Raw genomic sequence first — 22,684 nt, 5'->3', positions numbered from 1 at the left:
CCTGTCATATTGCATTACAGTCTGGTTTGGAAGTATTCCTGCTTTGAATGGGAAGGCAGTGCTGAGAGTGGTAAGGATGGCAGAGAATGGCCTTCCTCCACCACCCCCAGGAGCATTCTGCAGGCTTCAGCAGGGCTGGGGGAAGGGAAAAATGCCCCCATTTTGGTGAAAAACTGGCCATTTCCTACCAAAAGAGGGGTGTTTTTGCCTTTCTCCGACCCTCAGCAGCACTCTGCAGGCTTCAGCAAGGCTGGGGTAAGGAAAAAAGGCCCCCGTTTTGGTGAAAAACAAGGGCATTTTTGCCTTCCCCCAGCCCTGCCGTGGACGACAAAAACTTCTTTCTTACTTACCTCTTCGAAATATTGGTGTGTCTTATACACCAGTGTGTCTTATAGTCCGAAAAAATATATATGTATATAATATGTATGTGTGTGTGTGTGTGTGTGTGTGTGTGTGTATGTATGTATGTATGTATATAGCATGTGTATATGTGTGTTATGTATATGTACACTTTCAAGAGCAGGCAACAGAATTTCATTCTTAATATATGCCATTGTGCCCTTTTACATTGTGTGTAAAAAATGACAGTAAAGGTTATCTATCTATCTGAGCCTTAGGACATTTCCCTCCTCTTTATTTCAGGGCTTCCAAAACTGGATAATAAGTTACCTGCTCTCCAACCCAGTGTTCTGTGGGAGTGACAGTTGCTTTAGAGAGCAAGCCAACACCATCAAGGGGTGTCAAACTGGCAGCCTGTGGGCTGGATGTGTCAGACATAGGCCACATCCACTCCATCTCCACAAATGGAAAAAACATTGCAAAACATCAGCACTAACTTACCTGCAGCATCAGAGCTTTGGCTGTCACCACTGGAACAATTAGCATCTCGTTTAGAATCTTTAATTGCCTCTCATTGATTTACTTAGAACAGGTGTTTGGGGATTTTTTTAAAAGAAAACAGGTAAAATGTTTTTTTAAGAGAAAGACATTACCCACAGTCAGCTAAACAACAGTAAGGTAGTGATGACATGAGGGAATAAAAAGGAACCATTAACTAGAAGCCTCTCAATAACTTAGACTAGAGCTAGAGGTATGCAGAAACTACAGATGCTTCAATCTCTAGAAATCCTAAAAGTCCACTTTCAGCAAAGTTCAAATCTGAACTATCTGGAATCCATTTCCCCTGGATGGTGAGAACCTCACAAGTTTGGGAAAATAGGATTCAAATCTTTCATGTCTTTGCAACAATTCATTTATTAGTCTTCCGAGCTTTTGGACTCATGTAGGAGCCTATCTTCAGGGAACTTCAGGGAACTCATCTTCAGTGTCACACTCTGCTAGAGAGAAGTTCTCAACTTCAGAGAGAGGTTCCCTAAAGATGAGCTCCAGCAAGAGTCTGGAAGCTTGGAAGACTAAACCTCTGGTCTTGGTGATCAATCCAAATTGGATCCTGCAACATAATCCTAGGACATTTGCCTTCATTCATTTCTTATTCTTTTTTTATTTTAAGGGCACTGTTACACGCAAACTTTGGGATCAGATAGCACAGCACATATTGAAATATTCATCTTAATTGCCCTTGGAGTGAGGTCTTCTGCAGTTTATGGAGAAGAGAGGAAGCATCAGGACAATGGTGCCAGCAGATGCTGTAGGAACAAGCATGCAGGCAGTAGGAGACCATCTGTTTCCCATAACAGCCCGCAGCGGCCAAACTGCTGCCACTTGTTCTTAGGCAGTGCTACTTTTAGCTTTGTCCTAGGGAGCACAACCAGTAGCTCCTATTAGGAAGGCAGCCATCTACCACCACATGAAAGAGTAAGGAACACGGGCTTTCTATTCTCCATTGCATTTTATTTTCCTATCACTAAAGAAGCATTCCGCTTTTTTTCCCTTGGAGTTTATTCTCACTATTACATTCCCATTAAGGCAATGATGAAAAATGTTCTGAAGGTTCAGAGCAAATGCATCCTTCTACTGCTTGGTCAGTATTTTGGTTCAAGTGTCAAGGAACAATATTTGCCTCAGTGGATGTAATTGGACTGACTGACCTATAGGAATACGCTGCTTTCAGTCTAGCATTTCACTAACAAAGGTGTTTAAGGTCTATCCTATACAAGAGTTATTACATAGTCCGTTTTATGTGACTGTGATCGTGCCTGAGAATCAGAACAGGCACAGAAAACCAAACATTTGAATCTCTTTCAGGAAACATGTCTGAATATCATGAGTTGTTTTGCCAGTTCATTAGTGTATACCAATCAATTCAAGAATCAATTCATGAATCAATTAATCTGTTCATTAATCTATCAGTTCATTAGTTTACATCAAGAAAAAGCATTCTGTGAAGAAAGCCATTTTGGATTATCCAGTCAGGTTAAGAAACAGACTTTAGAAAACACTAGGGAGGCTTCCATCAATGGGAGGGAGCAGGCACTCATCTCTGGATGTAGAAATGAACTATGAAAAAAGAAGAATGGAAGATTCATGGTGCAAACAGCAGTAGAAACAAATATTACCTGCTCAAGCTACTCTTGTGGGTGAAATAATTCCAGGCACTGCTGTCCATTTGAAGCTAACTTATCTATGAGGAGGTGACAGAGGCCTGGACAGATTCTCTTAGGACTAAAATACAAATCTATGTACTTCAAACTTATCTTCCTTAATCATACAATAGTTTGGTGTACACACCACATTAAATTATAATGTACTATATTTGGATCTCATGCAACCCTATCATTCGAAAATTTAGCTTTGTGTTCAACACTAACAAACATTGATTTTATAAACATTTATTTAGTAAACTCCAGATAATCAAGCCATACTACCAAAAGTATGAACACTTTCCATGTTTGGAATGTTTTCTTTAAATAACATGACCTACCCAAAGAATACAGTATTCTGGAAATCCAATACAGGTAGCATTGGATTAATTTATGACTACAATTGAGCCCAAAATTTCTGTTGCTAGGCTAGACAGTTAAGTGAGTTTTGTCCCATTTTACAACCTTTCTTTCCACAGTTGTTAAGTGAACCACTGTGTTTGTTAAGTTAGAAACACAGTTGTTAGACACAATCTGGTTTCCCCATTGACTTCACTTGTCAGAAGGTCACAAAAGGTGATCACATGACCTCAGGACACTGCAACCGTCATAAATATGAGTCAGTTGCCAAGCATCTGAATTTTGATTACACGACCATGGAGATGTGCCAACATTATAAGTGTGAAAAACAGTCATGTCATTTTTTTCAATGCCATTACAACTTTGAAAGGTTATTAAATGGTTTTTAAATCGAGGACTACTTCTATAATCATGTGACAGGTGCTGAAGAAGTGTAGAGAATGAAACTTATTACTGTACCTGAAACAACAAAGGTGTCCAAACTGACATAGGATAGCACACTAACTTTTAGGGGGGAAAGGACAAAGGACCATATCCATGTGCAAAACACTGATCAAGCAAAGTCCCTGGCAGACTTTGGGCCAGTCACTATTTCTTACCCCAATCTGCCCCACAAGTTTGTTGTGGGATAAAATGAAGTGAGGTAAGTCTCAATGACTTCCTTGAAGAAAGGCAGAATAAAAAGCTAACAAACAATTAACTAAAACAGAATAAGGGATAGAGATGCCGATCTCCAATCATGCTACAGACATTACATATTTATTTTGTGCCGAAATACAGCAATTGCATTCTTTAAAAGAACAACTGCATTTTTCTTAGAACAACTTGATCCTGCACCTTGAATGCTCAAAAAAAAAAATTGCTCCCCTACCCCTTTAGCAAAACTGCTATTTAAAGAAAGGATGATTGTATCCTACACAAATACAAATGGTTGCGACTCATAAAATAAAGTGATTGTGTAGAAAATTCCAATAATTGAGCTTTTAAATGCTGCGGGCGTCCTGGTGTGCTGGGTTAAGGCAAACCATTTACTCTGAAACACCTTGATTCCTCAGGGCCCAGAAACCCTAATGATGTAAGCCAGAATTTTCTGGGTTTTCCCCCTGTGGTTAGAGGGGGACTGTTGTTAGTTTAATTGCTAAGCCTATTCTAAAGCTTTCACTATGTCTTTTGTGTTTCTGCCCTCAAAATGGTGGATAGCTACTGCTGATTTTTAGCTATTGTAGTCAGGGGATGTGAGTTCTAAGACTCATAAAAAGAGCAGGTGCCCCACGCAGCTTTGGGCCTCATGTTTCTCACCTCTCCTATACAGAATCCATATATATCACATAAATATAGTATATGGATGTGAACATTGTACAGAAGGGAGGCACAAACATAAAATGATACAGGAAGACAGGTATGGAATTGTGCAGAAATGCCACTGACACTACATCATGTCACAAGATTAATGCCCACTGCCGCAACATATGGAGCCTAATAATTTTGTTTGAGGCTCTAGAAGCATTTTTTTTGTCCAGCAATTCAAACTTAACAGTTTAGCTACTAGAGGATAATAGCTCCCCCTTAACAAAAGCAAATGCACAGCACTGTGATCTATGTCCCACCTCTCTGCTGCATCTGGAAAATCCTAAAACAAACTATCCCAGGGAGGCTAAGATATCTGAAGAGACATGGCTGGGGAAGGTTATCCTAAGAGTACATAAGAAAATTGCAAAAGGTTGCTTTTATTTAGAGAGACTGACTAGCAGGGTTGAATGTTATTATTAAGACCCCATATTTAAGAGTACTGTTCAGCAATCTGTGTTTGCCCTGAACAAATCTCAAATAAGTCAATGTTATCTGTATATATTTGCATACATTTACAAAAATTCAGAATCATGGTCCTCCAAAAATACGTATGTTATTTGTACCCCTTCCGTCTTCATGACAGATTAAGGGAGCATCTCCACAAGCTTAACCCAGTAGAAACCTATTGCTTCCCATCTGCACACCAAACCTGTTACCTGCCACCAGTGATGAAGAATTCAGGGCTGCCATTTATCTGCACAGATTCCAGGAAAACTCCAGGAATTAATGAAGCCCCTTTCATTACTGTTATGCAAATGGGATTAATTTCAGCTGTTATGAATATGCAAATATTACAATTATGATCTAATTACCAGCACTTATGATGGGAAAATGGGCAAATGATAAAAAAAAATCAGCCAAAGCAATCCAGCAATGGCAGATGGACATTGGGGTGTGAGGGTCAAAGGGCATTTGATAGCTGATGGAGAAAAACAAAAGAAACAGAATAGCTAAACAGGTAGGAGGGATGAATGATTAAGACATACATCACAGGGAAGAAAGTACCGGTATGTGTTCCTCAGCCTTTTAGGGCCTCTTTGTTAGGCGTTTCAGAATCAAGATTGTAAAAACCAAGATGACTGCTAGATGGTAGCAAAGTTTTTGCATCTTCTGGGTTTCTCTGCTGCCCTCTAATGGTCATCTATATTTTTATAGCTCAGATATGGTAGCTCTATTTTTATGCCCTTTTTGTCATCTCTATCTGCACAAAAAGCTATGGGAAATAGCCAGGGGTGGGCTGCTATAGGGTCGCCTGGGTTCGAGAGAATCCATAGCTTATGTTATGGTCGCTTCAGAGAACCTCCAAATCCCATCTCTGGCTGGCGCAGCCCCCCCTGCCCCCCCCCAGGAGTCTCCACGCAGCCCATTTTGGATGTGAGATAAGTGCAGGGCCCGCACGGAGGCTTGGGGAGGAGGAAAAACGGGTGTTCTGGAAATTTCCGGCCTCCGGACAGCCTCAGAAGCCCGGAGGAGGCAGTTTTTGCCCTCCCGGAGGCTTCAGGAAACTCTACGGAACCTGGAGAAGGTGAAAACTCCCCGCCGCCATGGTGCAGGAGGTTGACTAGGCCATGCCCACCATGGCCATGCCCACCCAGTAACCAGGCAGAGAATCTGTTGCTGAAATTTTTGAAGCCCACTCCTGCAAATAACATTGTCACTTTGCCTTAATCTTCCCACTAGCATTGCTCTGCTATACAAGAATCAAGTTTTTCTCTCCTACTATTTCTCTCCATGCCAGGGAAAGCCTTACCAACTACATCCCCATTAAGAACCAAGAACTTAAGTTATCCAACCAAACTAATAGCACTATAGACCTTTTTCCCTAAAAAGGAAAGAACCATTATTTCCATAGTTGGAAGGAAATGGTCAGCCCTGAAAAGATCCTAAAGAAGAGGTCTGAGAGAGCTCAGCCTCTCTAAAGTAGCAAGAGCTGCTCTTCAGAGCACTTCCCTCTTAACCTTGGGAAATCGGCCCTGTCTAGGCAACTAACTTTTGGCCCCTGAATTAGTGGGCTATAGTGTTTCTGGGGAAGAGGAGGGCTAATATCAGACCCAAGTGGGGCTGGCAGAAAGATAGTCAGCTATGACCTATGATAAGCTCAATACACCAGCCATTTGAGGTGAGGTAAGAAGATGTTCTACTCTTTCCCTGCTTGTTCCACAGGAGTCTTCTTCCTGAAAGCCACTTACCAGCCTTCTGGAACTGCTCGTGGGCAGGGTGGAGAAACACAATCCTTGGCCTCTGCAGAATTGCCTGGCATGCCATCCACATGCAGATATAGCCCATATTTTATTTATAGATGCATAATTACTGTTTTCCCCGGGAGAGGCAGAAGCTAAACATTGCTCATTACATGGGCTAAGCCTGGCACACTGACAAGTGATGCTCCTTGCTGGCTGAGGGGTTTGGGGCCAATCAGAGAGCAGTTCCCAGAGGAGCAGGCAAGCCCAGGTAGTGAGGGCAGCTAAAGCATGGGAAGAATGTCTGCAACCTGGGCAATGCGTCCTTCCTCATAACTAATAGACTGAGTGCTGCAGCTGTGCTGATAAGGAGAAAGGGCTGCTCGGCAGAGATCTATCTGTCCCCTTATCCACAGCACTATCTTAGGCCAACTCACCCATTATGTGATGTAGGCTGGCTGATGTTTGCTACCAAATATAAACACAGCAGGGAGATTCAGTCACTTACAATGTGCTGCAGAATCTATTTATGTAACACATAAGTTTGCTGTACTGGAATCCCCAGCTTGTTTTTATGTTTAAACCAGGATGTCAAGCAAAACATAGGCAAGACTACCAGTTGTTTGGCATCATGAAACACCTCACTCACTGGTTGTATATTCACTTGGTATTAAAGGCCAAAATGACTTGAAAGGGAGGTGTTGGTGTCCTTCTGCTGCTTGGTGTATCAGCCTACCCATGCTCCTGGATATGGGAACCTAAGCCCTAACCCTAAGGCACACAGGAGGCACCATCCATGTTTCCCCTTGACCCATCATGTTCAAAAAGTAGAATATAGGTGGTGATGGAAGAGAGGGCACTCTCTGGGAGACATGGGTTCTGGCCTTTGTCAAAAAGTGGGCCCGATAGGCAGGTGAGGTTTCCTAGTTTCTAATTTTCCAGGTTAAGAATGAACGCTAGGGGAAGTGCTTTTTTCATAATCTGAAAATCAGGGGAATGTCTGAATGAATTTAGGTGTAGGGTCCAGCAAAATAAGATCTCTTATCTTGCATACCTACCTGAATTTTTTTCCAAAGTTTGATAGCTAATTTCCCCAATATTCATGCTCATTTATAAGACTGGTTGCTGTATTAATCTCCTGTCCCAAGCATCAAGCATTGCCTTGAGAATATTCATTCATTCAATGGTGTTTTGAGCAATTCAAAACACCACTGTAAAATTCCAAAATCTACAGCACTCCAGATAAGAGCCGAGGTAGCGCAGTGGGTAGAGTGCAGTACTGCAGGCTACTTCAGCTGACTGTTATCTGCAGTTCGGCGGTTCAAATCTCACCAGGCTCAAGGTTGACTCAGCCTTTCCATCCTTCCGAGGTGGGTAAAATGAGCACCCAGACTGTTGGGGGCAATATGCTGACTCTGTAAACCGCTTAGAGAGGGCTGAAAGCCCTATGAAGCGGTATATAAGTCTAACTGCTATTGCTATTTTACAAATAAATGGAAGTAAGACAAATAAGGAAAATGCAAGTATTTTAAATTCAGGCTTATAGTTAAAGAATTTACAGATTCAGTACACATACTTACCTTGAACAACTTACCTGTAATTGCACGGACTGTGTAAGTCTTTTAATTTGGATTCAAATTTCATCTGGGAATGCTATCATTTCTCATCAAGATTGAAATAAGATTGAATAAAGGATGTGCTGCTTCTGCTTTCAGGGGCCAAAATGAGCATCACCCACTCCTGTCATCTTGTTCATGAAAATACATACTGTATTTATAGCTGGTTATTTCTTGCCAGCTGAAGTAGCCAATCAATAGTCATGATGATAACGTTTGCTCAAGTGGCCAATCAATAATTTGAGTTAAGTCAGAAGAGCTGCAAGGTAGTCCAAAAAGCCACCCAGATATCCTGAGATGCTCTTATTCTGACAAATCAGTAGGTGATGCTCCTACTATAGCTAGCAGGGGGGGTTGGAAGGAGCCCTCTGGATCTTGTTCCTTCCTTGGAGGGGAAAACATAATTCCCTGGCTCATCTACATAAAATAATTTGTATAAAGTGCAAGTCTAATATGATCCACCATATCTATCTGAAGGCGGATAATTTTAAGACTTTCTGCCAGGGAACCTCATCCACACAAGGCACACGGAAGATTGAGGGATTGAATTGTGTACGTATTCCAAGGTATTCTTTTTGTTGACACAGGGAACTCTGAGCTCCATTGCTACCCCACATAAAAGCACCATATTTGTAGGGTGCAGGGACCCCCTCCCCAGCTACAGCCACATTCTGCATGGAGGAGGTAAGTAAATGGTTTTAGATGAAAACAGAGGAAATTTTCCCTGCAACAATGCACAAAGTGAAAACTTTATTCTACTCCTAAAGATAAGCTGAACTCTATGCAAAAGCTGAATGGAGTTTTTTCATCCCTTTTCTTTGGCAGTGTACCTATATGTAGGGTACAATAACTGAGCTGGAAAAATTGGGGGGGGGGGGGACTGAAAAATCTATATAATTACTAGATGGTAATGATGAATTTGAATGTTTGCCTCTTTTGTGCCATCTAATGGTCATCAGGATTTTTGCGGCCCATTTGCAGCAGCCCTACCATGTGAGAAATCGGATTGTTGAGCTAATATGCCACTTATAGATGTTACATATGCTCACAGATTTAGTCAGAAATCTATTTGCATTCTGTTTTACTGTAGCAAGAACAAGAGTAAAATGAAGTAAGACATATCTAGAAACAAAACCTCTCCTATACCTTCTTCTCTATGGACTCAGTGAAGCTTGCAAATAGACAATTGCCCCTTGGCCCCTTCTCTTACCACACATGCTGATATTTTCACTGACTTCAACTAACCCTTTTTAAAGAAGCAAAGGTGGATTAAAGGTGGGTTGCTCTAGGCTTGGCATTGCATGAAGGACCACCCCACAGTTGCACTTAAAAATCCTCTCTCTCAATTCCTTTCATGGTCCTGGATTTGCTTTCATTTTGCCTTTTTGGCTTATAAAGCTACCTAATTTCAGCCAAGCAACAGCTCCATTTTAGTCCTGCCTGGTCCAAGCTGTCTTTGCTTTAATGCAAACCATCCATCTCCATTCCAATTAAACATTACAGGGGAATCACACAAGAGGTTCCTATCAGCAACAGCATCTCTGCTGTAGCAGTTCTGCAGAGCTGGGGAATTAGGTAACCAGGCAACAGAGGAAGATGCAGCACCGCTGTGACATGGAGTCAAACTCAGCAGCACAAGCCACTCTGAAGCCCAATAACCTGACCCCTGCATGTGTCCAATGTACACCAGCCTAGATAAACAGATAAAACTGGAACTGGAACTGGAGCTGCTAGGAACTCCTGAATCATCTTGCTCTAATGTACATTCAATAACATCTTGCTGCAGATACCTCTCCCCCCAGGTTAGTCATAAGTTCTACTTTTTTAAATGCCAAACTCTAGATTTGGAACACATCAAATAATAATACAAAATATGCACATTTAGGAATATGCAGAGGACTTGGGAGGTGTTTGGTAGAGCAAATAAATAAATAAATAAAATAGCTATGTAAGGAAAGCCTTTCCTGACTTGTTTTCTTTTTGCATTCAAAGCTGTAAAAGAAGCAAAATATTTTGTCTTGAATGGAAAGTGGGTACCCCTGTGGCTATTAACAGCTCAGAAACCCTAACAAGGAAAAAGGGAGGAACCTATTCTTGTAGCAGATAACTCTACAATCCTTTACATCAGTGGTTTTTCTGTTTCTTTTCTTTTTTTGTCCTCATGCTTCAGTAGCTCACTATCATTCCTTTGAAACCTCCTTGAATTGACAAGAGACTAGCTTGGTCAGACACATACAAAGGAGAAATACCGGATGCCTCCCATTTAAACCTGTAGCTTTGTTGTGCTTTCTCATAACCCATCGGCCAGCTTCCTGACTCAAGTCCTGCTCAATCTACTGCTGATCAGATTCATTTCTATTACAACTTTCAGAATTCATAGTCAACACAATTTTTGGTCATTCCAGTAGGAATTATGTGAGCTACAACCTTAGATGGTAACTTTCTGGAACTAATACTTTTGAAATCGACGACTGCAATTCAAGATGCAATAACAGGGCAAGGGTAAGAAGAACCATCTGCTCAATCCTCGATGGTTGTGTGTTCAGAGCACAATTTCCTCTTTTTCAATACATGGCCTAGCTTTCTGAGTTATTCGGCATTTTGAGTCATCAACTAGCCACATAAACCAGATTTGTACAACTTCCTAGGCTAAAATGTGGTTAGCTAGTCTTATTACGACTGCATCTTAGTGAGCTATAATTATCTGCCAGTTAGGCTCACCACTTCATCCAGATTTTAAAAAGATCAAAATTAAATGATCAAAAGATCATTCCAATAAAGAAAAATCCCCTGAGGAAGGGCTCCAGTACAAGTTTCAAAGCTTACCTTTGGTCCTGATAACTGACTCAGACTGGATCCTACAACATTATCCTGGGACACGTAAATTTGCCTTCTCTTGTGAGATCAAATTTAGACAGGTTTCAGTGTGTATGCTCACTTACGTATTGATATGCAAATTAAGGATTTCCCAGTGCTTAACAAATATTACTATCAGTCCCACAGGGAAGTAGCACCATTCATATGATCCTGCTACTTTCCATGCCTTTCTCTAGCAGCAATGGGCTAACTTACCACCTGTTTTCATTCAACTCCAATTTGTGTTAATTATTGTTTGCTCATCTCCCTTCAGGGGGCAGGATGAGAGAATAAACACAACACCATGCAGACAAAAACTAGATGCCAGGCATAATATCCCCCTCCTCTCTCTCCCCTCTTCTAGGTTTGCATACAAGGACCACCTCCCCTGCCAGGTCACTTGGAGGTCCCAGGTGAAGCAAAGGCTGCCAACATTAAGCAATGCACCGCACCCTTGAAGAGGTTTACGGAGAGATCATTTCTTAGGCTGGAAGAGACAAAGGTTTTCATAAACTGACTTCTACAGGAACACTCCATGGTAACTGAACTGGCAACCAGAAAACATCTTACTTCCCTGTGTCAAAGCAGTTTACATTCATTTCTTCTCACTTTTTCTCACACATTTATTTCACCCTGTAAGCACACACAAAAGAATGTCAAGAGCATTTTGTGGGTCTATTTCCACAAGGCAGAGGAAAGTGATTAGAAAATACTCCACTGTAAATAAAAGATTCAGCAAATGCACCTTAAGACTCTGACTTGTGATTACAGAGGCAAAAGAACCACTACAATTAGCTTTCTTCAAATTACCCAGATGGATTGATAATTGTATCATTGTTCTATATGAATCAGCCTAAGCAGCTGCTAAAAATGCATCCTTGCAACTGTCTATGGAAGAATACAGCTAGATTAATTCAGTTACTTTTTTACCAAGGATTTGAACTATAAATCTGTTTTACTAGATTGCTATGTACCTTTATTCAGAAAATAAATCCTGGTTGCTTTATTTCCAGATTAGAATGCATGGAAATGTAACTTCAGCTATGTGACTAGGGTGAAATAACATGTTCCACCAATTGAAATGGATATTTGCAATATACTGAAACAAAAATGGACCAGTCAGAGTGCACAAGTCACCATCCCCTCTCCCGAGGTTCACATTATTTGGTCAAGAAGACAGGTAAGAAAACCATACCTGTTTTATATCTATCCATCCATTCACATATATAGATATATAGATATCTCATGACTATTAAAGCTGCAGGAGCCCTGTTCTTTTGGCATCTGGCCAACATATTCCTGGCTGTTTTATCTTCTAGTATTAAAGTCCATTGCATACTGGAGAGATTCCTCATTTTAAAGCCTGCTGTGAGTATCTTTCTGCCTGCTTCTGCCTTCAAGCTAATTATTATGTTCCAGTAAAAATATCTCCATCCCTCCCGACTGGGTATTTTCTTCATGTCTGGATTACAACTCCCATAATCTTCAACTAAATCCTGCGGCTGGGGACTATCATGGAAATGGAGTACCACAAAGCTCCCAGTAAGCAAGTTGAGAAAGGCTAAACTACTGCGATGAAAAGTACCCTAATTTCTCCAGCCAGAGCGAAGCTGTTTCTTTAGCACACAACTGGGACAACAAATCATTCTGCTCCCATTTGCTCTGAGGCCTGGTACCAAGAGAAGAGATGTTGACAAACTTTTCAGGAAGGGCTTCTGGGCTTTAAACATCTGTCGGACAGCCAGAAATAAGGTAGCAATGTAGTGCAATTTATTTCTAGGCTTAGCTGCTGAGAAACAAATCATCTGCTAAGTTTTTGCTCGTTGTGAAATTATAAAAAGTGAAACTACTGTGCCAGAGAAAAAATAAATATGGTTAGTGGAATATTGCTTCTGATCATTGAAAATCCAAAAAGTCTGCACATTAGATGGTTTGGTTCTCAGAAGATCTTATTCCCAATTTTAATCTTTGGTGGGATTTGTCCCTCTTTCACTGGGCAGGATCATTCTCTGGTTGCATCAATATCCAACAAGACCTAGTAGGTGTTTCTGAACATTAATAAAACTAGGTAAGTCGAATATCAGCATCATCCTGAATCCACCCTTTTTTTCTCATCTCAGATACTTTGGAAATGAGAATTCAAACTTTTTCCTTATGGTGCAAGATTAATGTACTGAACTGTACATGAAACTCAATGTATGACTTTCCTAAGCCTGTCATCATATCTCAGTTTAATCTATCATACAAGGTTGTTTTTAAGATAAAACCAGGAAGGAAAAATGTAGGATGCTCTTGAGGAAATCTCAGTTTTAATCTGTTGGATGAAGCTATTTTTTATTGTAATGTGAATCAGGCATTGTTTTTACGACACTTTATTTGTGCCTCACCCTCATTATTTTTACAAGTAACTCAAAGTGGTGAACATATCCAACACGCCTTCCTCCTATTTTCCCCACAACAATCACCCTGTGAGGTAGGCTTGGCTGAGAGAAAGTAATAGGTCCAAAGTCAGCCCATTGACTTTCATGACTAAGATTGCATTAGAACTCACAGTCTCCTGTTTTCTAGCCTGGTATTGTCTGCATCATTTGAGCTTATGTGGGGAGAGCTTTTGGAGGCATGGGTTTCCTGATAGGTACAACGTTGATCATCTTGGAAATGAAGAGCAAGTAAGGCTTATCTCCCTTGTTAAACAAGATGGTGGTCTGTGGTGAAACCCTCAGGTGTCACTGTGTCAAGTGAAGACTTGAATTTTCCAGTCATTTAAAATAAAATCTTCACCTGCCTAGTGCATCACCATTTCTCTTGGGTCAGCTATCTGGCTGCATTGCAGTAAAATCTAACAGTGAAATGCTGACATTCTTCCTAGAGTGGGACAGAATAAGAATTATGCTATCTTCACTCAGCCCAAGATATATTATAATAGAGATTTCACAATAGAGATGGAAGAGAAGATGGATTCGGCTACAACCTTCCTAGCCCAAAGGAGGTGATTCTTTAGGCACAAGTCATCACAATTGTTGTTGTTATTTTCTTTTTTTAAAAACCCACCTCAACAGATAATGTAATGGATGTCTCATTGGCTGTGTCTGTAAATCATTCTAAACCATAGCATAGGTTATTTTTAGAAGAATGTGATGTAGGAAAGGAGTTGGTGAATAAAACATGTTTTAGGTAATAAACAACTGAAATTATAGTTTGCTGCTAACTTGCTGGTTGCAGGTAGGATTTGTATGATGTACAGTTTATAGCTTCCTGGTTTATTTGCCCCACCCAAGCATATAATTAACTCACAAAGAGGCAAAGCAAGAATAGTTTCATAATAAAAGAAGAAGAAAAACCAACGAGGGAAATAAATCATTTACCCATATGGAAAAGCATTAGTAACTTATTTCTGGCTATTTCAATGTTGTAAATGAGCTAACCAACTCATATACTGGATATGGTTCCTTTTCCTATTTTATTCAGTCTAAGCCTTGGCTGCCTGGAGAGGAAACAATTTTCTTCCACCACTGAATTTTTTGGCTAGACTGCAGGAAAAACTGCATTTGGAAGTGTGAAACTCCATGTTTGTTCCAGCCACGTTGGGAACTCATGCATAGCATTTACTGCCTTGATAGTTCTTGTCACTTTTCTTCATTGGTCTCATGACCACCCAGCTATGTCACAAAGCTTGGGCAACAAACTCACTTTTTGGAGGAGTCTACTCAAAGACAATATAGTTAGATGGAGCAAAGCCATGCAGCGCAAAGAACAAGTTTGCAGTTAACTTCTATGGTGGTATTATGGAAAAGAGGCAGAAAGAATTGCAGCTACAGTATATTGGAGAGAAGAAAGGGTAGTAGGAGGTCTTAAATAAGAGAAGATTGGTAATAGTCTTCTTTCAGCCATATGTTGACTGCCTCAACCAAATGACATCTCCATTTTACAAGATAAGTTTTTCATTAAGGTAGATTCTTCTTCTCTCCATCAGTACCTACTCCTGTTCTTCTGAAAACCACATGAGAATGCTGCCTGTAGGGCAAGTTGCAACCCACTGTTATAGTTGTCCAATGTGATACTAACCTAGATAAATACCAAGCAATATTTCATTTTTGCCTGCCTTTGACTTGTTGAATTGCTATGTAAACTCAGTGATAAAAAAAATGTCAATAATGTATGTTGGCCAGAAAACCAAGAGCAATATTGCCATATATTGCCAAGACTGTTATGCTGTTTCAGGGACTTTTAGAGGAATGAAAAGAACCATTTGAACTTTAATCTATATTTGGACTTTAGTAAACCAAATAGCAAATGGTAAATTTGTGCAAAAGAAACTGAGTAAATGAAGAGCTGTAAATATCTAAGAGGTTGCTTTTTAGGGTACTGGCCTCTGAAAGTCTTAGATGAGTTTGCTGTGGCCAGAAAAAATATGATAGTAATACTCCAAGACTTTCATTCTGAAAAGGGATATGACTTACATATACCCATTATATATTATTTGAACTAAGGCTTTGACCCAACCACTGAATGGCTTTCACATCTGTCTATACCATAATTTTGTACAGTTGGAAAGGATATAACTTACCGTACATTTCTTTGAAGTGCTATTTCTGTGTGTGGGTGCCCTCTACAGATGGAATCAGGCTTAAGAAAACTGAACCCAGAGCTGTCCAATGGGGTTGTCTGCATTCCACATTGGGAATGCAGAAGGGAGGTGCTGGCCCAAAATGTTTTTTCAAGAGGCAACTGGACTTCCTTTGTTTTTCCTTGAAGACGTTTCACTTCTCATCCAAGAAGCTAAGGGAACTGAAGAAGCTTCTTAGATGAGAAGTGAAAAGTATGCAAGGAAAAATAAAGAAAGTCCAGTTGCCTCTTGAAAAAGCATTTTTGGGTCAACCATGACCTGGATGGCTGAGAATTTCCATAGACATTTAGAGGGAGGGTATGCACTTCAGAAGGCAAAGAGGCAGTGAAGCTTAGATAGTTTGGCCATGAGAAAGACTCTTAACTAAAAGCCATGCATAGCCAGATACAATATAAATACTACATATAGAACACCCCAGTGCACACATTCTGGAAAGAGAGAAATTCCCTGGGAATGGGCTCCAGCATGAGTCCAAATGTTTGGAAGAATAAACCTTTGGTTCCAGTGGCTGACTCAGATCAGATCCTGCAAAGAGAGTTAAGTAGGATCCTCCCTAGCAATTCTCAGAATATATCTATGATGACGCAACTACTTACTTTACTTTGGTAGGATTTCTGTCTATAGGTGAGGAACAATAAAGGAAACTGCTCAGAAATAATTCCACAGTTCTTTGGGTCTGACACCCTTGACCTTAAAATTCTTGGTTAACTGTTTTGAGGGGCAGGATTGTCCTCATCCCACTTATCTTGTTTGACAACATTCAATTAAACTGGCATAGCTATTTAGAGAAGAAATTAAGTTTGTATGTTTTTCCTCCTAATTTTTTAGTCTTCCAGGGATCAGAAAATACCAAACAAATTATCAGGCAGCAAAATCTTCAATAATTAATGGCAATTGAATTTGAGTTCATTGTCACATACCAACTTTCTGGGAGGCTTTCCAAAACTTTTCAAGCTTACCATTTGTCCAGTAACCTTGTGACCTTGAAATAAAGTAGTATATTCACATTGGCTCATTTCAATGCTCTTCTCTCAGCATTTCTACAAAGATGGTAATATAGCATTTCCCTTGGGACCAGTTTTGTCCAAATAGAATGGGGGAAGTTGAAGCAGTGAGTCATGTCCTCTTGCAATGTTCATTCTGTTTTAACCCACTCTGTGCCCCTCTTTTAATGAATAGATCAGGGAGAGACTTCATAAAATCCATACATATTTTCTTTTGATAGAACTGCAGCATCAAAGGCTATCAACATGGCAACATTTTGTGCTGACACCTACAGAACAAAGCATATCTTGACCCAAGTGTTGTCAGCCTCTGCTTTGCTACTGCTTTGGCTGCCATTGAAACAGGGAGGGGGGGCATGGTATTTGGGAGGGGAATCATTGGTGTGCCAGAACCAGCCTCTCCTCCTCCAGCTAGGGCCGCTCAAAGAGCAGTGGGGGGCCCCAGGCGACGCCGAATGGCAAAAGTTCCTCCCTTAACCATAAAATACGATGGAGACCCTAAAACTCTAGGGCTTTTTATAATTCAGGTCTGGAATTATATGGAAATCTATGGACCTGATTTAGAGACAGATGAAATGAAAGTCAGGATGGTGTTGATGTCCTTAGAGAAGAAGGCAGCCGAATGGATGGTTGGCCTACACAAATGCAATTCCCCTCTCCTGAGGAATTTTAATGACTTTATGGCAGCCATGAAGAGGAGGTTTGATGACCCATTGACCGAGAGACGCGGGCACCTGAAATTTATGGCTCTGAAGCAGGGAAATAAATCGGTGCCAGATTATGTCCAGGAATTTCAACAGTTGTCAGCCTATATGAGGGGGTGGTCAGAAGACGCTTTGCTGGATCAATTCACTGAGGGATTGAATGAAAAAATAGACCAACAGTGCATAAACAGACGCATTCCCCGCCGTGTAACTGCTTGGTATGAACACGCAGCAGACGTTGAGTTGGATTTAGCCAGGCTTCAATGCATGAAGGAGGGAGAGGCGGAGAAATCCCCCCCAGCAGCTCCAAAAGCCCCCCTCCACCCCAGGAGTGAAGGGAAAGGGGGTTTCACTGGAAAAACCAAGCCTTTCACGTGCTTCCGCTGTGGAAACAAAGGCCATTGCGCCGTGAATTGCCGCATAAAATTGGCGCAGACCGCTCCACCCCCTCCCCGCAAAGAGGGAAGAGCAATAAAGGCCCCGAGCAAGAAGAGAGAAGCTGCGTTCGCCGCTGTTCCCCAGCATTTCCAGCCGGAGGAGGAGGGAGGCGTTAGCTCCAGCTCGTCTGACGAATCGGATGAGGAGCAATCTCATCGCTGGGTAAGTTCCAGAAGGGGCCCCATGCTTATCCCAATTGAACTAAGAGTGCCATCTTCTGGCGTGACTGAGAAACTTTTAGCTCTCCTTGATTCTGGCTGTTCTCGCTGCATGATAAGTCCTGAAATGGTGGAGAAACTTGGCTTAAAATTGAGGACTTTGAAAACCCCTATTGTTTTTGTCAGATTGATGGTTCTATTGCAGGAGTTTTCTACTGAGCCCATAGAGATGAAAATGGAGACCCATCAAGAATTAATAACTTTTATTGTGGCACCTGGGATGGACCGGCCCCTTATTTTGGGACTCCCCTGACTTCGTAAATGGAACCCTCGCATTAAATGGAGAAAGGGGTGGTTACGTATTCGCACTAACATACCCCCTGAACGCAGGGACGTGCAGTCACTAGAGGCAAGGGAGGCGGAGCCTCACCAGTCTCCTCAGGAAAAAGAAAGAAATTTAAATATATTTTTTTAAATAATTAAAGCCAAGATAGTTGCTACCAGATTCCAGGTCACAGTGGCTTGGTGTCTGCTTAGTGTTAACCAAAGCAGGAGGCGAGAGAACTCGGGGCCTCTTTTCCATAAGGAATTTTTCGCCTTCTAAAAGTTAATAAAGAGTTAAAAGGCAAAGAAGTTCAGATGGAAAAGAGGCACTAATTCTCCCGCCTCCTGATTTGGAAGCAGCCAATCGTGTCTTCTTGAGCACGCTTATGTTGGGCAGGGCGTGCTTCAGAGGAGAGAGGAGTGGGCGAGAAGGAGGAGGCTGCCTCTTTGCTGCAGACCTGGGCGCTTGGCGGCTCCCGCGATGAAAAGTGCCCCACCATCCCCGATGCTGCCGCCCACTGCCCCGGCCTGCTTCTCCAGGGTCCACCGCTGGAAGTCCCAGATCGCCTCTGGGGGAAGACTGGGTGAGAAGCGGAGCGAAGCTTCTCTGCGGCCTCCCAGCGCTGCGCAGAGGCTCTTGCAGGAGCACGTGTCAGCGGCCGGCGGCCTGGAGCGGCCCCGGCTGTGAGACAAGGGAGCACTTAAAGCAGCCGCTGCCGCCACCGCCACCACCCCTCCTTCACCCGGCAGGGCGGTGGTGGCGGCAGTGGCAGCGGCTACTTTAAGTGCTCCATTGTCTCACAGCCGGGGCCGCTCCAGGCCACCGGCCGCTGACACGTGCTCCTGCAAGAGCCTCTGGGCAGTGCCGGGAAGCCGCAGAGAAGCTTCGCTCCGTTTTTCACTCAGCCTTCCCCCAGAGGCGATCCGGGACTTCCAGCGGCGGAGCTTGGAGAAGCAACAGATGCAGGCCGGGACAGCGGGGTGGCAGCGGGGCACTTTGCATCATGGGAGCCACCAAGCGCCTTTGCTGCAGACCCGGGCGCTTGGTGGCTCCCGCGATGCAAATCCCCCCCCCGCCGAGGCCGACCGCTGCCCTGCTGAGCCTCACCAGGTATCAACCTCACCGCACATCACTGCCTGAATGGGAGGTTGAGACTCCAGATCCTGCTGATAATAGCCCCACATGGGCAGCCAGGGGGCAGGAGAGGATCGAAGGGGAGGAGAAAATACCAAAGGAATATTGGGATCTTAGGGGAGTGTTTAGTGAAAAATCTTCTGATAAACTCCCTCCCCCCACAGACCCACTGATTGCACCATTGATATTTTGCCTGGGGTGAAGCTTCCCAAGCCCCAAATATATTCAATGTCCCCTAGGGAAATGGAGGAAACGAGGAAATTCATTGATTAAAACTTGGAAAGGGGCTTCATTGAACCAGCAAGGCCCAAGGTAGCTGCACCAGTATTGTTCAGAGAAAAGAAAGATGGCTCCTTCAGATTATGTGTTAATTTCAAAAACCTGAACTGCATATCTGCCCAGAACCTCTACCCTTTACCACTAATGAAGGACATGCTGGCCCAACTAGGGAAGGGGAGGATTTTCACTAAATTGGACCTAAGGGAAGCATACTATCGGGTCAGAATTAAAGAAGGAGATGAGTGGAAAACAGCTTTCAACTGCCCCCTTGGCTGTTTCCAATTTCGTGTGATGCCGTTTGGCCTACAGGGGGCGCCTGCAGTCTTCATGCAGTTAATTAATGAGGTGTTACACGACCATCTTTACAAAGGCGTTATCGTATATTTAGATGATATCCTTATTTACACGGAAACACGTGAGGAACACGTAAAGCTGGTTTGTACCGTGCTGAAGAAACTTCGTGCCACTGAGCTTTATGCTAAATTGTCCAAATGTGAATTCCATCAGGAGAAGGTTGACTACTTGGGCTATCGTATCTCCCATGCGGGCGTTGAGATGGACCACGCTAAAGTAAAAGCAGTCACTGAGTGGGAGGCTCCTCGTACACGCAGGCAATTGCAGAGATTTTTGGGGTTTGCCAATTTCTATCGCCAGTTCATCCCCTCTTTTGCTAAGATAGCTCTTCCCATAACTAACCCTTTGAAGTCCAAAGGGGGGGGGGTGAAACCCAAGCCTACCAAGCCGTTGGATTGGACCATGGAATGTCAAGCTGCCTTCGAGAAGTTAAAGCGGCTTTTTGCAGAGGAACCAGTCCTCAAGCACCCGGACATGGACGCGCCTTTTGTGGTTCAAGCTGACGCCAGCGACGTGGCAGTGGGGGCTGTATTGCTTCAAGCCAATAGTCAAGGTAACTTACAACCTGCGCATACACCTCTCACAAACTAACTGACACGGAGAGACGTTGTGCCATTTGGGAGAAAGAAGCGTTTGCTGTTCGCTGGGCTTTGACCACTTGCCGCCATTTTCTGGAAGGCGCCAAACACCTGTTCGAGGTATGGACTGACCATAAGAATTTGGAAGCCTTGAGGACTCCCAGAAGACTTTCTCCTAAACAGATGCGCTGGGCTCAGCATTTCAATCGTTTTAATTTCACCCTGAAATACATTCCGGGGGGGGGGGGGGGAAGAATTTTATGGCTGATGCTTTATCCAGGCTTCCTCAGTACAACTGTTCTAAACTCAGTGTGGTCCAGCCTGTCATTCCCACGACAAGCCTCGCTGCTCCAGTTGTTACTAAGAATCAAGCACATTCTGAAGTGGAGATGTCCCAGGACTTTCTTTCCAATCTCAAGAAAGCCCTCCCTGATGATGATTGGTTCCGGCAGCACGTGAATGAATGTACTATGAGAGGTGAGTTGCCCTGGATTGGGTCAAAACTTTACATTCCTGCGTCTCTTCGACTAATTGTTCTTCAGCGAGCTCATGATTCCCAAATGGCAGGGCATTTTGGTTTTGTTAAAATGCTCCATCTTGTCAAGAGACAGTTTTGGTGGCCTTCTTTGAAAAAGGACATTGAACGTTATGTTGCCAGTTGTCCCGTTTGTGCTGCTGCTAAACGGCCGCCGGGGAAACCGCAGGGATTGCTCCAGACTGTAGCTTGCCCTGTCGCCCCTTGGAAGGAGATCTCTATGGATTTCATCGTCAAACTTCCTGAAAGCCAGGGACACCGACTTGTTCTCCAAGCAAGTCCATTTCATCCCTTGCTCCAAGATTCCTTCTGCTAAGACTCTTGGTAAGATGTTCATCTCCCACATTTACCGCTTGCATGGGGTGCCCGACCACATTATTTCGGACAGAGGTGTACAGTTCACCTCCATTTTCTGGAAGGAGTTTCTGAACTGGATTGGCTCCTCCCAGGGCTTAAGCTCAGCCCACCACCCTCAGACTAATGGGGCTTGTGAGAGGACTAATTCTGTACTGGAACAATATTTACGTTGTTTCATCAACTACCAGCAAGATGATTGGGTGGATTTGTTGCCGCACGCGGAGGTGGCTTACAATAATTCTGTGCATAGCAGCACTGGGTTCACCCCTTTCTGTGTGGTGTTTGGCCAGGATTTTGTGCCCATTCCTGAGGTTCCTTGTGAGCAGCCCCAAGTATCGTCTCTGTCCGAGTGGAGTGGTCGCCTTCGGCGTGTTTGGCCTTTAGCTCTCCAAACTTTGGACGCTGTACATCGTGCCCATAAGAAACAGGCTGATAAGAAGTGGACTAAGCCATGTAATTACAAAGTTGGTGATCAAGTTTATTTGTCCACCAGGTTTCTTCAGACTCCACAAAAGTCTAAGAAGTTGGGGCCTAAATATGTTGGCCTGTTTCCCATTATCAAGATCATCAATCCTGTTTCTGTTCGGCTGCAGCTGCCTAAACACCTAAACCAGGTTTACCCTGTTTTTCATGTTAACCTCATAAAACCTGTTTGCACTCCATCATTGCATCCACTTGTTCCTCCACCACCCGCTCCGCTTTTCATTGACGGTGAACAACATTTCGAGGTTCGCGAAATTTTGGACTCTCGTAAACGCCAGAACCGTGTCCAGTACCTGGTGGCTTGGAAGCATTTCCCCCCCTCTCACGCCGAATGGGTTGACGGGTCCCATGTTCGGGCCCCTCAGTTGCTCCGCAAGTTGTATTCTACTTATCCTGACAAGCCCTGATTTGGCCAGTTTCCTAAAGTTTTTTTCCTCTCTTTTCTCTCTCTCTTCCTCTCCCCTTTTTGTGTCTTGTTGTTCGTCTGTTTGTTTGTGCTTTATCGTTTCTGCAGGTCTGACCGCCTTTTTCTGGAGGAGGGCCGGATGTCAGCCTCTGCTTTGCTACTGCTTCGGCTGCCATTGAAACGGGGAGGGGGGGCATGGTATTTGGGAGGGGAATCATTGGTGTGCTAGAGGAAGTTTCTAGACACTGAACTGACCACCTTACTGTGCATGTGGAGGAGGAGTGTTTCCCGCCAAGGCCAACGGTCCAGCATTCCATCCTGGTGATGCCTTTCGAAGTTATCTCACACCTGACATTTGGGGGAATTATGATTGGACTGTGTACGGGGATGCCAGGGGGAG

General features: G+C 43.1%; 1 long non-coding RNA gene across 3 annotated transcripts in view; it reads left to right on the top strand.

The window, feature by feature from the left end:
* The window catches only part of LOC116508717, a 79,663-nt gene extending 57,233 nt beyond the window's left edge, over positions 1–22,430 (top strand). The window contains exons 3-5 of one of the 3 annotated variants that reach the window (XR_004255408.1): positions 11,267–11,440; positions 11,916–12,082; positions 22,393–22,430. This is a non-coding gene — a long non-coding RNA (uncharacterized LOC116508717). Of the gene's footprint in view, positions 1–11,266; positions 11,441–11,915; positions 15,681–22,392 lie in introns of those variants that run through there. The other 2 variants (XR_004255407.1, XR_004255406.1) reach the window with 2 other exon arrangements.
* The last annotated feature ends 254 nt before the right edge of the window (positions 22,431–22,684 follow it).

This window comes from Thamnophis elegans, chromosome 5, assembly GCF_009769535.1.
Source record: "Thamnophis elegans isolate rThaEle1 chromosome 5, rThaEle1.pri, whole genome shotgun sequence".
In the NCBI taxonomy this organism is placed as follows: Eukaryota; Metazoa; Chordata; class Lepidosauria; order Squamata; family Colubridae; genus Thamnophis; species Thamnophis elegans.
Note: the sequence above shows the minus strand (reverse complement) of the source record. Positions and strands in the feature narration are given on the sequence as shown.